This window comes from Sus scrofa, chromosome X, assembly GCF_054392235.1.
Source record: "Sus scrofa isolate SSC_HxYL_T2T_F1_AM1 chromosome X, Sscrofa_HxYL_maternal_Yorkshire_Landrace_v2.0, whole genome shotgun sequence".
NCBI lineage: Eukaryota > Metazoa > Chordata > Mammalia > Artiodactyla > Suidae > Sus > Sus scrofa.
Genome location: NC_139401.1, coordinates 25,473,294 through 25,489,133, shown reverse-complemented (window position 1 = coordinate 25,489,133; position 15,840 = coordinate 25,473,294). Strand labels below are relative to the sequence as shown.

The 15,840-nt window shown below is 35.9% G+C and overlaps 1 protein-coding gene and 1 long non-coding RNA gene across 10 annotated transcripts in view; one reads left to right on the top strand and one right to left on the bottom strand.

Annotated features, from left to right (window-relative positions):
• Positions 1-15,840, bottom strand: part of LOC110257768 (uncharacterized) — a 575,664-nt gene that overhangs the window by 23,004 nt on the left and 536,820 nt on the right. For both annotated transcript variants that reach the window (XR_014835852.1, XR_014835853.1), the window contains exons 12-13: positions 3,800-3,929; positions 2,171-2,610 (exon numbers count right to left, since the gene is read on the bottom strand). This is a non-coding gene — a long non-coding RNA (uncharacterized LOC110257768). The remainder of the gene's footprint in view (positions 1-2,170; positions 2,611-3,799; positions 3,930-15,840) is intronic.
• The window catches only part of LOC110257722 (uncharacterized), a 476,707-nt gene that overhangs the window by 378,125 nt on the left and 82,742 nt on the right, over positions 1-15,840 (top strand). For 4 of the 8 annotated variants that reach the window (XR_014835843.1, XR_014835841.1, XR_014835851.1 and 1 more), the window contains one exon: positions 3,851-3,907. The exons of 2 other annotated variants lie outside the window; for them this stretch is intronic. The gene's annotated coding sequence lies outside the window, so the exon portion shown is untranslated. Of the gene's footprint in view, positions 1-3,850; positions 4,548-15,840 lie in introns of those variants that run through there. 2 more of the 8 variants (XR_014835839.1, XR_014835850.1) reach the window with 1 other exon arrangement.

Sequence of the window (15,840 nt, the reverse complement as noted above, 5' to 3'; positions counted from 1 at the left end):
ACAATAAGACACTGATGAAAAAAATTGAAGATGACACAAACGGACGGAAATATATATCGTGTAATGGGTTTGGAAAAATCAATATTTTTAAAATGACTGTACTACCTAAGGCAATCTACAGATTCAATGCAATCCCCATCAAAATTACCAATGGTATTTTTCAAAGAACTAGAACAAAAAATTTTAAAACATGTATGGAAACACAAAAGACCCTGAATAGCCAAGGTGATCCCGGGAAAGAAAAATGGAGCTGGAGGGACCAGGCTGTTGGTGGGAATGTAAATTGGTACAACCACTATGGAGAATGGTATGGTGGTTCCTCAAAAAACTAAAAATAGAACTACTTTATGATAGAGCAATCCCACTTCTGGGCATATATCTGGAGAAAACCATTATTCAAAAAGATACAGGCATCTCAATGTTCATTGAAGCATTATTTACAATAACCAAGACATGGAAACAACCTAAATGTCTACCGATATAAGAATGGACCAAGATGTGGTGCATATGTACAATGGAATATTACTCAGCCATAAAAAAGAACAAGATAATTCCATTTGCAGCAACATGGATGACCTAGTGATTATCATACTAAGTGAAGTAAGTCAAAGATGAACATCATGTGATATAATAATGTATATGTAGAATCTTTAAAAAAATGATTCAAAATGAACTTATTTAAAAAGCATAAATAGACTCACAGACTTCAAAAACTAATGTATGGTTGGAGTTTCCGTCGTGGCACAGCAGAAACGAATCTGACTAGGAACCATGAGGTTGCAGGTTCGATCCCTGGCCTCGCTTAGTGGGTTAAGGATCCAGCATTGCCATGAGCTTTGGTGTAGGTTGCAGACACAGCTCAGATCTGGCATTACTGTGGCTCTGGCGTAGGGCAGCGGCAATAGCTCCGATTAGACCCCTAGCTTCGGCACCTCCATATGCCATAGGTGCAGCCTTCAAAAAAACAAAAGACAAAACAAACAAACAAAACTAATGTATGGTTACCAAAGGGGAAAGGTTGCAGGGAAGGATAGATTGAAGATTTGTGATTGGCATATGAACACTGAAGGATATGGAATGGATGGTCAATGGTGACCTGTTGTATAGCACAGGGAACTCTACCCAATAGTCTGTGATATTCTATTTGGGAAAAGAATCTGAAAAAGAATGAACATATATGTATATGTATAACTACTTTTTGGCAAAAGTCTTCAAATGGAATTAACCAGCATGTTAGGATTAAGAATGGAATTCTTAATGGAATTTACCAGTATGCTAGGATTAAGATTAGGATTATTTGCTATCATTGGCAGGGCCTTCTGAAGGATCGATATTTCCAGAATTTTGGTGTTACATCTATTGCTCATTGACTAGACGTCTTCCACTAGAACATGAGATTTTCATTGGTTTAGCAAAGGGACATTTTCATCAAATTTAAGGAAGTTGTTTGCTATTTGTATTGGCCAAGAAACAAATGTTTATCACTGAGCCCTAGAAGAATGCTCTATTATCAAAAGACTGGCCAAGTACTTAAACTATGTCTTCAGTCAGGTTCCAGATTATGTGCCATGTATTTGGTGATTTCTGGTTGGGTCACAGTGACCTGCACCTAACTTCCTGGCAGGAAGTCCCTAGACACAGTGTTTCCATCCCTTTGGTGTGCCCAGTGTATCAAGCATCCATAGTTCTCATTGAAGGCACTAGCACAAATAGGTCATCAGTTGGAAATGTTCTCCAAAGGGGACTAATCTTGCAACTGCTATGAAGAATCAAATATAATAAATATTATATGATATCACATCATGTGATGTGGAATCTAAAATAAGGATAAATGTGAACTTATTTGCATAACAGAAACAGACTGACATACTTTGAAAACAAACTTATGATTACCAAGGGAGACAGGTTGGGGGGTGGGGGTGGGGATGGACTGGCAGTTTGAGATTAGCATAAGCATACTGTGGTATACATGGAATGGAATGCCTATGGGGACCTGCTGTATAGCATAGGGAACTCTACTCAACATTCTGTGATAATCTTTATGAGAAAAGAATCTGAAAAGAGTGGATGTGTGTACATGTATAACTGAATCACTTTGTTGTACAGTGGAAATCATTACAACATTGTAAATCAACTATGATAAAACTTAAAAAGGAGAAAAGATACAAACCATATTGTTGGCTTTTTCCACTTCTTGCAGTTGAAGTTTGTTTGAGGTTTTATTCAATATGTTCCATGAGTTGTACAGAATAAATGACCAGCATTAACATATTCACCTTATCTTTCATCTACTGGAACCTAGGAATGAATGCATGGAAAATCTATAATGTGTTATTGTATTTGTAAGTCATGATAAGAGGAAACGTTCAGTTACGTTTTTCAGAGAACAAATAGTATTTGGTTAACATCAATTTTGTAATTACACAGATCAGCTTTTTTTAAAGGAAATTATTGGCAAGTTTTAAAATAAGACACCTTCTAGGGGCTTATAAAAAAATTACATTTGCACTTCCCTTGTGATGCAGCAGGTTAAGCATCCAGCATTGTCACCGCAGTGGCTTGTGTTGCTGCTGTGGCATGGGTTCAGTCCCTGGTCCAGTAACCTATACACTGCAGGCATGCCCCCCCCAAAAAAAATTTCTGTTATAAAAATATACTAACTGCATTATAATGTCTATTTAAACATAAAGTATATTAGTGGGTATAGTACTTTCCAATTTAACTGTCACAACTACTATTAATATAGAAGACTGCCACTGAGATCACTGAAAAATAAATTCAAGAGAAAAGGACATCTTTATCAGCTAAGTCAAAAACAGTTGGATTTATTACATAGACCTATTATACAAACATTTCAGGGAAGAAACATCCCACTCTCATATACTATCTGAAAGGGCTGCTTATAACAAGCAGAGGGTGGATATGCTTTGTAAATAGTAAGGAAGGAAAATGAATGACTTAATTAAAAAACAAAAATCAAGTCTCTGTTCACATATTTAGAAACTTAGGACTTGGAATACCAAAAAAATTATACACTTCTTTCTATACCCAATGACAGAATTCCCTCATATTGGCCATCTCTGATTTTATAAATCGTACTAAAGAAAAAACATGAAAACAATAGCTAATTTGGTTAAAATAAATAAGATGCCCTAAGTTTCAGCACTGATATTTACTTATTATAAGCTGCCCAAATTCTCAGAAATATTAACTGCCTTACAAATAATCTTACAGACTGATTATAAAAAGGCACATTTACAACCCACAGAAACCCTGATTTCAGACAGCAAGAAACCTAGGCAAAAGCTATTCAGGATGCCATTTACAGACTGTCATAAAAGTGAAATGTAGCTAATGAGCCCTTCACAGTGGTTTGCATCATAGTCATTTCTGACTCTGCCTTTCTTTATGGCAGCTACTGTTCAGAAAAAGCCCATCCATTCCATGTAAATCTGGCCACTCCCTGCTCCAATACCAGTGTTAGAAAACTCAGTTTAAATCAAACCTAATCACTTCAGCCAGCCACAGACTATTTCCTAACACTCCTCACCCTCCCGTACATTCTAGCGTGACTTTGTTTCTTGCATCTTTCAGCGTTCCTTCAATTTAACCACACTCTAATTGGCTGGCTGGGGATTCCACTGTCACTCAAGCTAAACCCCAGGCTCATTGAGGAAATTAGAAGCTGAGTTTGCATTTTGAGTTTGGTTTCAAGGGTACATATTTCCTGGCCTTTTTTTTTTTTTTTTTTTTAACCCCTATTGCCAGCTAGAAGGTAAGACAGCACATGAAACTGTACCTTAAAATACAGCAGATCTTTTTTCTGACACATTTAATTTGTTACTTCCAGGCTTGTGGTCAAGAATGGAACTGAAGGCTTGCCTCAACATCTTGGCATAAAAAAAAAGTAAGCCATTGTCTGGAAGCCCCTGTCAACAACCAATGGGTTAATACTTTTAAATGAATTTCATGTAACCTAAAGATTATTTGGTTTCTGTAAGGAATTTAGGAATTTAGCAAAGTTTTCTGTGGATTCCAATCCAGACGATTCAATATTTCATTTTCTGATTCTAGATTAGGGTTGTTAGCATGAAATTATTTACGTTTTTTTTTAAATTCACAAAATATGAAATGTTTCTGGATTGTTACTAATGGACCTGATGCTAGATAACACAAGAGAAAATCTTCCAGATCATGATGTACAAATGAAATGGATATATTATTATCTGTGTCACCAAGTATGGATTCACTGAGAGTAAACAAAGGACCAGTCGGTGGGATCTCTGGCTGTGTGATGAGTGTAGGAGGGTTAGAGAATACCTGACACAAAGTCTTTGCCCTCAAATAGATTCCATCTTATGAAGAAAATACACAGTGCTTTTCTAAACTTAGTACCAAATTTATAACATAAACTGAAATTGATAAAAAGTTTTAGAGGTGGAGGGGGGAAATGACCAAGGCAGGTATTTGTCCCACAGTTATACTTTGACTAGCCATTCTCTTTTCTGCCTCTGTGGTCAAAGGCAGGACCAAAACAGAAAAAAAAACTAATACCCAGTAATTGCTTAGCTTCAACTTTCAAATAACTCAGAGTGTCTTTGTTGTCATTCATCATAAACACATACTATAGAGAGGAAATAAACAATGGTAGAAAGGGATAACTCAACTGCCCCCATGAACAAATCAAAAAATACATCTACATGTAGAATAGTTCTCACTACAAACTAAATGAAAAGTGGTAGAAAGACTGCGGTACAACCAAGGGTAAAAAGGAAGATGCTATGGAATTGGGTAGGAAGAGAAGAGAAGAAATCAGGTTTGGACCTGTGCCCAAGGGAGTGGACTCAGAGGAAAGGAGAGATTATACAAATGGAGACCTTCTCTAGGAAGTGGGTGGTATGAATCACATATTGGGTGCCCTAGCCCTGAGATAGAACACAGGGAAGACAAGATAGTTGGGCTGTTTGAAGCACCAGTGGAACTACCAGGAGGAGTTTGAGAAGCCTGGACTCTGCTTAGAAACAAGGACATGTGTGCATGCTTACTCATGAAGTAGCACAGAGGTCAGATTGAGACCATGGGGGTCGCTGACTGGTTACCTACAACTGCACTAGCTCACACCCCAGTCTAAGCTGAGCAAGCACTCTGGCCCAACATCCTTCATGTTTTACCTCCACACTAGAGTGAGCACTGCCACGACTGAGGAAGGAACTTGGTCGTGAGGGACAGCAGAGGCTTAGACCTGAAACACCATCTGAGGAGGGTCCGGGTAGATATTACTGCCTTTTGTACTGGCAGCACATCAAAAGCAGCACTAACCTCTGATTGTGGCTAGACTGCCAAACTCCATGCCCTATCACCACTGAGACCCTATGCAAGGCCTTTTGTGCTCCAGCACTACTCCTTTCTGCTAAGAAGGGGGAGAGCTTACACTAAAAGTGAAAAGAGTCAGCTCAGACCCAGCCCTCAGGGTTGTGCTCAAGCATCTTGGGGCCTGACTCCACCCCTGATAGAGCAGTGGTGGCCAGTGAGCAGAGCGGAGACCCAAACTCAAACCTGGCTCCTGCTCTAGCCACTCTTTCTCCAGTCCCATCTCCTACCAGGATGACAGCTGGTAGCACACCCTGAGGAAAGATGCAACTTGTGTCCAGGTCAAATACAGCTGTCCCGCCAAGGGCATTGGGCACACACAGATACACAGGACACCCCTTCAAGGCTGAAAGGTTTCAGCTAGTTTCAGAGATAGATAAAGTTAAGCAAGATAAGAAAACAGAGGAAATTGTCTCAAAAGAGCAAGAGAAAACCTCAAGGGGGAAAAAAAAAAACTAATGAAACAAACAGCTTACCAAAGAATTCAAAGCATTAATAATAAGAATGCTAACAGACTGGGGAAAATAATAGATGAACACAGTGAGAATTTTTAAAAGGAAACAAAATATAAAGAACCAGACAGAACTGAAGAAAATACTAATTGAAATAAAAGACACGCTGGAAGGAATGAATAACAGACTGAATGATAGGGAAGAACACATATATAATCTAGAAGCTAGAGTAATGGAAATCATTCAATCAGAACAGCAAAAAGAAAAACAAAGAAAATGAGAATAGTTTAAGTGATCTCTGAGATAACATGAACCATACCAACACTTGCATTATAGGGAACCTAGAATAAGAAAGAGTCGGGTTAAAGATCCGGCGTTGCCGTGAGCCGTGGTGTAGGTTGCAGACGCAGCTCAGATCCTGCATTGCTGTAGCTGTGGCTTAGGCTGGCGGCTACAGCTCCGATTCAACCCCTAGCCTGGGAACCTCCATATGCCATGGGAGCAGCCCTAGAAATGGCAAAAAGACACACACAAAAAAATAAGAGTCAAAAAAGTATGCTATGTAATTATGGCTGAAAACTTCCAAAATTTGAAGAAGGAAACAAGTACCCATGTACAGAAGCACAGAGGGTTCCAAACAAGATGACTCCAAAAAGACCCATACCACAACACACCATAATTAAAATCGAAAAAATTAATGATAAAAGAATTCTAAAGGCAGCAAGAGAACAACAGAATCATATACACGGGAACCTCCATAAGGCTGTGTATCAGCTGATTTTTCTGCAAAACTTTTGCAGGCCAGAAAGGAGTGGCAGGATATCTTCAAAGTGCTAAAACAGAATAGCCTTCAATTTAAAATCGAAGGAGAGGTGAAGAACTTCCTAGACAAGCTAAAACTAAAAGAGTTCATCAGTACTAAACCAATCCTAAAAGAAATGTTAAAGAGTCTTCTCTAAGTGGGGGAAAAAAAGGCTGCAATGAGAAGTAAAAAATTATAGGAAAGGACAAATTCCACTAGTAAGGCAAACATATGATAAAGGCAGAGAATCAACCACTTAAAATAAACTATTACAGAGATTAAAAGACAAAATTATAAAAGCAACTGTAACTACAATAAACATTGAAGGGATAAACAGGAAAATATATGACATCAAAGCCATAAAATATGGGGGAGGGGAGTAAATACATATATATTTTTAGGGTGTATTTGAACTTAAACAAATACCAGTTTAAAACAAGTAGATATAATTATAGGTCAACATATTTTTCTTGGTAAAACTGATAATTTAATAATATAATGCCAATATGTTATTATTTTAATAGTGTCTGTCTCTTTTTCCCATCTCACCAGCTCACTATTGTCCTAAGTTTGTGTCATCAGGACTTAAGAAGAGCTACTGCAATAGTTGATTTACAGTGTTCTGTCAATTTCTGCTGTGATCCAGTCATACATATATGTATATATATATCATGCATATATATGTATAGTTATCAAGTAATACATATGTGTATATATATATATATATATCTCCAGTCATACATATATATATATATATATATGTATAGTGATGTGTGTGTGTGTATATATATATATATATATATATATACACATTCTTTTTCTCATATTATCTTCCATTATGGTCTATACCAATAGACTGGATATAGTTACCTATGCTGTATGGTACAACCTCATTGCTTATCCATTCTAAATGTAACATTTTTATTGTAAACAATATTCAGTGACTGTAGTAAAGGAATCCAAGTACACAGCCACATGAAAATCAAAGATACAGCTTAAAAACTATGGGTAGCGAATATTTGGAGCTTAAAGAAATTTTCAGAATCCCTCCATTCACATCACTGAAGAGCATGCTTATAAGTAAGATTAGCTTCAATAGTTTTCTTTCAGTAAAATGATCAATCAAATGTCTAGTAAGTATGTAGAGAAGATCAAAGGATTATGAACATACAATTTCTTCAATATGAATATGTGTATATATACCAATTCAGATAGTACATTTATCTGTATCCTAAGCTTCTAAAAGCACAGTTTTGTTTTTCTGTTCTTCAATAAACAAAATAAATGCCAATGTAACAAGATATCATAAGGCCAGATTTGCTATTTGAAGAAATTTGCTATCACAAAACCCTATTTTCCTCATCCTCTTCTGATAACTTTTTCACATTTAAAGTGCTTAATCAGTGGTTGAAACTAAACATAAAGTAGGTCTTGCTTCAGTTTTCTACCTTGGAATAAGTTATTTAGATTGATATCCAAAGTACTTGAAGACTTTTTGAGGTAAAGATCAGGAAACATTGAAGACAAGCCATATGGGATTTAGAGGAAAAGTAACTGTAACTAAGAGAGATAGCTGAACATTTTGTAATTCAATGAATATGTAAAATGTTTATGCAAATGATCATACACAGTTTTATTCATTGAATCAGTAACTCTGGTACTCTGAATCTGATACCATTAGCACTTGGTTTAAACAAAAATACTTTGAGTTTTTCAATAACAGTTCAGCTACCTGAATATATTATGTGGGAAGCAGAGGAGTTGGTATAATACACCAACATCCATAAGTTAACAATACATATCTGGATTTCTTATGCAGATTATGATGGTGTGATAGTTTTAGCAATATAGAACAATTGAAATACAAGATATTTGAACTGGATTCTTTCCTGAATTATTTTTTATGATATTATTTAAATAATATTTCATTATTCTCATTCCAGTCCCATTAATGCTCCTTCAACTTTGTTATGTAAAGGCATCACAGCCATCAAAAGAGCAAAATATAACTGTTGATACTTTATGCCCCCACCTACAATAATAAAACCTACTACACATCAAATTATACTTAATTTAACCAACTCTCCCAATTTGCCAAGGACTGAGGAGCCTCCCAGGACACAGAACTTTCAATGCTAAAACTGAGAAAGTCCCAGACATACGAGGACAAGTAGGATACCCTAAGTCATCATCCATGTAATTGTTGCAATCACCACCTAGGAGTCAAACCTGATTCTTCCTTACCCTTAATTCTCCAGATATAAATTATCAGTACATCTTGAAGCTTCTATCAAGAAAATATCTCCTGGACTCACAAGTTCTTAGCTCCCCTTGGCCACCCCATTGCAAAATCCATTCAGATAAGTCAGAGAAAAATAAATACTGTATGATATCGCTTATACATGGAATCTAAAACATATAACAAACTAGCAAATGTAACAAAAAAGAAGCAGACTCACCATACAGAGAACAAAAACTACCAGTTAGCAGTGGCAGGAGGAAGGGCTATGTAGGGCATGGGAAGTACAAACTCTGGGGTGTAATATGGGCTCAAAGATGTATTGTACAATGTGAGGAATATAGCCAATAATTTTGAAATAACTGTAAATGGAAAATAACCTCTAAAAATTGTATAATAGAAGACAAAGAAATAAGTAAATCCTCATAATAAAATTCAGTGACTTTCATTCCTATCACAACAATCTGATTTTCTGCATAAATAGTACTATCTGATATTTTCTTGTTTGCATTTGATTATTTATTTTGTATTTTAAAGTTCAATTTTTGTAGTTGGACCAAAATGGTGCAGTAGATGGACCCTAAGCTCACTTCCTCTCATGAGCATACCAAAATCTCAACAATCTGCAGAACAACCATCATGAAAAAGTCTGAAACCAACCAGAAGAGATGTTCCACAATTAAAAACATAAAGAAAGAACCACAACAAGACTGGTAGGAGGGGCTGGCTGATTTGCATTATAACCAAATCTTTTACCTACTGGGCAGGTGACCTACAAACTGGAGAATTATATTACAGAGGTTATCCCACGGGATTGAGTTCTGAGTGCCATTTCAGGTCCCCCAGCCTGGTGTTCTGGCAACAGGAAGAGGAGCCCCCAGAGCATTTGGTCTTGAAGGCAAATGACTCTTGATTAGAGGAGCTCCACAGGATTGGAGGAAATAGAGACTTCGGTTTTAAAGGGTACACACAAAATCTCACATACACCAGGACCAAGGGCAAAGTAGCAATTTCATAGGAGCCTAGGCCAGAACTACTTGCTGTTCTTGGAGGGTGTCCTGGAGAGGGGGTGGGTGGGGGTTGTGGCTCATACTGGGGACACAGACACTAGTAGTGGACATACTGGGGAGAATTCATTTTTGTAAACCCTTCTGGAGGCTGACATTTTGCTTGGGTCATTAGCACAAAGACATGACTCCACCTAACAGCTTACAGGCTCCAGTGCTGGGATGCCTCAGGCCAAACCACAAACTAGGCAGGGACACAGTCATACCCATCAGCATACAGGCTGTCTAAAAACTTCTTGAGCCCACAGCCACCTCTCTAGACATGTCCCTAGACATGGACATTCCCACCAGAGGATCAAGACCCAGCTCCACTCACCAGGAAGCAGACACAAGATGCAAGAAAACTATGATCCTGCAGCCTGCAGAATGAACCAGCAAACATAGGCCAAACACTACACTGGGGCCAATTAACCCCTGGCCTTTGGATGACAAGAGGGGCATGCACTCCTAGGACACATATGATGTCTCCTGCAGAGGACTACTTCTCCACGGTGGAAAATATAACTAACATAGGACATACATAAAAATACAAATAGCAGTTTAGACACAATATGGTGACAGATGAATATTTTTCAGATGAATGTAAAAAGAAGAACCAAGTGATGTGGAGATAGGTAATCTACCTAATAAAGAGTTCAAGAGTAATGATCATAAAGATGATTAAAGAACTAGGGAGGAGAATGGATCCACAGAGTGAGATATTAGAAGGTTTCAACAAAGAATTTAGGAAATATAAAGAAAAACCAAACAGAATTGAAGAATACAATAACTGAAATGAAAAATACACTAGAAAGAACCAATAGTAGACTAAATGAGGCAGAAGAATGGGCCACTGAACTGGAAAACAATGAAGTGGAAATCAGTGCTTCCAAAAAGGAAAAAAAAAAAAGAAAAGAAAAAAGAAAGAAATGAGGACAGTTTAAGAGACATCTGGGACAACATCAAGTGTGCTAATATTTGCATTATAGTAGTCCTAGAATAAGAGACAAAGAGCCCAGAGAAACATTTGGAGAGATGGTAACTGAAAACTAACTTGAGAAACACTCACCCAAGTCTAGGAAGCAGAGAGTCCTATATAGGTTAACATGTAGAAGAACAAAATGACATACTGCAATCAAAATGACAGAAATTAAAGAGAGTGTTAAAAGCAAAAAGGGGAACACAATAAATAGCTTTATGGGAGTTCCCTTGTATGTTATCAGCTGATTTTTCAGCAGAAACTCTGCAGGCCACAAGGGAGTGGCACAATACACTTAAAGTGATGAAAGAGAATTTGGGAAACAATCTCATTTACCATCACATCAGAAATAATAAAATACCTAGGAATAAGCCTACCTTAGGAAGCAAAAGTCCTATACTCCAAAAACTGTAAGACAATGACAAAAGAAATTGAAGATAACAAAGATGGAAATATATACTGTGTTCTTGGACTAGATGAATCAATATTGTTAAAATGACCATATTACCCAAATGACCATATTACCCAAGCAGTCTACAGTTTCGGTACATTCCCTATCAAACTACCAATGGCATTTTTGAAATAATTAGAACAAATTTAAAATTTGTATGTAAACATAAAAGTCCCCAAATAGCCAAAGCAATACTGAGAAAGAAAAACAGAGCTGGAGGAATCAGGCTCCATAATTTGAGACTGTACTGCAAAGCTACAGTAATCAAGACAGTGTGGAAATGACACAAAAACAGATACACAGATCAATGGAACAGAATGGAAAGCCAAGAGATAAACCCACACATCTATGGTCAATTAATCTACAACAATGGAGGCAAGAATATACAATGGAGAAGACATCTCTTCAACAAGTGGTGCTGGGAAAACTGGACAGTTAGTGAAAAGAATGAAATTAGAACATCCCTTAACACCACATAAAAAATAAACTAACTATGGATTAAAGACCTAAATGTAAGGCCAGAGACTATAAAACTCCTAGAGAAAAACATAGGCAGAACACTGTTTGATATAAATTGTAGCAATATATTTTGGATCTGGCTCCTGGAGTGATGTAAATAAAAACAAAAACAAATGGGACCTAATTAAACTAAAAAGCTTTTACACAGCAGAGGAAACCAAGTACAAAACAAAAAGACAGCTCATAGAATGAGAAAAAATATTTACACAAGATACTACCAACAAAGGATTAATTTCCAAAATACACAAAGAGTTCATATGTCAGTAAAACAAATACCCCAATCAAAAAATAGGCAGAAGATCTAAGTAGACATTTTTCCAATGAAGACATATATATGTTCAACAGGTACATGAAAATATGTTCAATATTGCTAATTAGTAGAGAAATGAAAACCCAAACTACAATGAAGTATCACACCAGAGGCCATCATTAAAAAGTCTATAAATAATAAATGCTGGAGAGAGTGAGGAAAAAAGGGACTCCTTCTACACCGTTGGGAGGAGTGTAAATTGGAGAACAGTATAGAGGTTCCTTAAAAAAAAAAAAAAAAAAAAAAACTAAAAATAGAGTTATTATATGATCCAGCATTCCCATTCCTGAGCATATATTCAGAGAAAACTCTAATTTGAAAAGATATGTGTACTCCAATGTTCATCACTGTTTACAATAGTCAAGACATGGAAGCAGTCTAAGTGTCCATGACAGATGAATGGATAAAGTGGTATATATACACAATGAAATATTATTAAGCCACGAAAAGAATGAAATAATGCTACTTGCAGCAACATGGAGAGACCTAGAGATTATCTTACTAAATGAAGTTAAAGACAAATATCATATGATATCACTTATATGTGGAATCTTAAAAAAATGAAAGAAATGAACTTACAAAACAAGTACACTTGGAGACATAGAAAACAAACTATGGTTAGTTGGGTGGGATAGCAGGGGGAGAGGGAGAGAGAAATTAAGAGTTTGAGATTAACATACACACTACTATGTATAAAATAGATAAACAAGAAGGATCTACCACATGGCACAGGAAACTATATTCGATATCTTGTAATGACGTATAATGGAAAATAATCTAACAAGAATATATATATTGTTAGGTTATATATATATATAGTTAGGTTATATGCATATTCTAGCAAGAATATGCATATAACTGAATCACTTTTCTGTACACCTGAAACTAACACAACATTGTAAATTAACTTTAATTTAAAAAAAAAAAGTTATTCCCACTGTAGCACAGTGCCTTAAACCATTGCAGCTCCAGTCACTGAAGAAGTGCAGGTTTGATGCCCAGCCTAGCACAGTGGGTTAGGGCACAGTTGCTGCAGCTGTGGCATAGGTCCCAGCTGTGGGTGGGATTCAATCCCTGGCCTGGGAACTTCCGTATATGCCATGGGTGTGGTCATAAAAAATTAAATTTTAAGAATTATGAAAAATTATGTATACCCAGGACTATTTAATATGTATGTAAGATATGCAAAGAAATATTCAAAACTAATACTAATATATGGCTTTGGGTGCTTAAATTATCATTATTTGCATTTTCTTATTCATGTTTTCTGTATATTCAAGATTCTATTATTTACTGTGCTTTCATAATTTTGGAATCAAAATTCAATTTATCATGTAAGAGTTCTAGTCTTGGGCCTCACCTCTTCCTGGAAGCCTTGTCCTCTCATCCTTCATGGTTTAGGAGGCAATACTCTCTGCTCCCTGCTCCTTTTGTTTCCCTTGTATGCTTCTATCATGATACTTCTTGGATTGTTTACATTTTTTTTCGTTTTCTTTGGACTCTCCGTCTAGATTCTGAACTCCACTGAGGAACAGAAAGCAACAGTCTGTGCCTCTGAGGTTGTATTCCTGATATCTACAGTATATATAAATAAGCAAACTCTACCTTTAAACATTTCCATTTTTACCTATGCTGTGCTACTCTCTAACCATAATGAAAAAAAAGTTTCACACTTCCAGTTCCTATCTACACATTTGGTTGCTTCATTTTCTCAAGATAATGTAAACATATGTCAATAAATTGTCTAAACAAGTGACTTGTAATTGCTCAACTTGCCAATTCAAATATAGCAAACTGCCTGGGATGGTTTGGATTCCCTATATTCTGTTGCATTATCCGCATAAATATATCTGAACTGGATTGATTATTTGTTTCAAAATCTTCCCTCTCTAAATTTTGAGGGTGTCCTATTCTGACCACTGAATTGAATGACTTCAGATGACATTCACAAATTATCTCTGACAAATGGCCTAACATAGAAAAGAATATTATGCAGGTGTCAGACTTCAGAATAGCTTTTGATGATGAACCAAAGAGTTGTGGTTTTTTTTGTTTGTTTTTTGTTTTTATGGTTTAGAGAAATAATTAGAATTACAAGGGTCTTAGAGACTTTACAAGTTAGGCATGACTCTCCTAAGAGTTAAAAGTGCAAGTGAAAGGACGGTCCTTAGGGAACAATTTCAAATCATAAAGCATTCAGATACAAAATAGGTTATAAATGGATAGGTTGGTCAGCATTGGTCTTAGGATAGGTTCTAGTTGCTAGTGAGAAAATCAAAATGAGATAAAAGACTGCATAAATATGTACAAGGGGTTTGAGCTATAAAAGAATAAAAATAGAATCACAAAGTTTCAAGGAGTCTATTAACACAGACAACAAAAACCCACTTGCTTGTTGACACCCAAAATTCCCTTAAAAGAATCAAAGCCTTTAATTACATATTAAGAGGTAAAGCTCTCTGCTCCTAAAGCTTGTTGTAAGTTGATATAAATTCATCTAAGATCAAGATAACTGATGTTATAGTCTTGTGAGCAGCTTATTTTTTAAAAATCCATTAGCTTCCTGCTTAGGTTTTTTAAAAAGGAGGTCTATAGAAGAAAATGATTTCTAATCCTATCACACAAGATTAAAATTTTAATATCTTGGTATTAATATTTCTAAAATTAATATGTCTTTCTCTCTCTGAATTTGTCTTCTCAATAAATGTGCACAGGAAATAACACAAAAACTCATGAAAATCTAGTGGTGTGGACAGATATAAATCTATCACAAGACAATATTGCAAGTCTTATGATTGCTATGCAAATCATTTGCCACTGACGTTACCATATAGGAAATGCTAAAAATATTAGTGGTTCTAATTATATCACTCTAATTTATACCAAGTGCCATGGATATAAAAGAGAGGTGGATAACTAAACTTTTCTTGGAAAATTAGGTTGGTGCTATATGTGTTGAGGCATACAAATGAGTAGAAGGTTCATGGGTAAGGAGTGGGGGATAAAGGTGAGTCAAATGATGCAAGAGTATTAGGAAATGTAGAAACTTGTGGAGAAGTTAGAACATAAAGGCTTTTAGGGGGAAATGGTAGGAGAGAGGGTTAAAGATATAGGTAGAGAATTACACAGTGAAGAAATTTGTTTCTATGTGGAACTGAGGAGTGTATGTTTATTCACCAGGAAACTGAAAGCCTTTTGAAGATAAGATTAGAAGTTTTTAGATGATTAATCTAGTGGAAAATTAGAAGATGTACTTAAATAAAGGGACTTAATGTTAAGAAGATCAGATAAGTATCTTAAAATATACCTATAAAAATTATGGCTTCTGATATGCCTTTGAATTTTTTTCATTAACATTATTTTTTTAGAAAATGTTAGAAAAATACATTTTAAAAAGGGCTTATAACAAAATAAAAACAAAGCTCTCTAAATTCATCCATTCTGTACAATTTTGATTACCATACTAAAATAGCTCTAATTTAACATTTGTGTTAGCTAGTTTTAAATGATTTTTTTCACAATAGTAATTTTAATTTCCACAGATATTAGAAGGATGAATATTTTGAGAAGTCACTCAAGATCTAATATTATTCCTTAGAACTTTGAATGAAAGTAAATAATGAGACATAAATACTAATTCCTTTATCTCTCTGTGAGGCTTTTAATCTTACT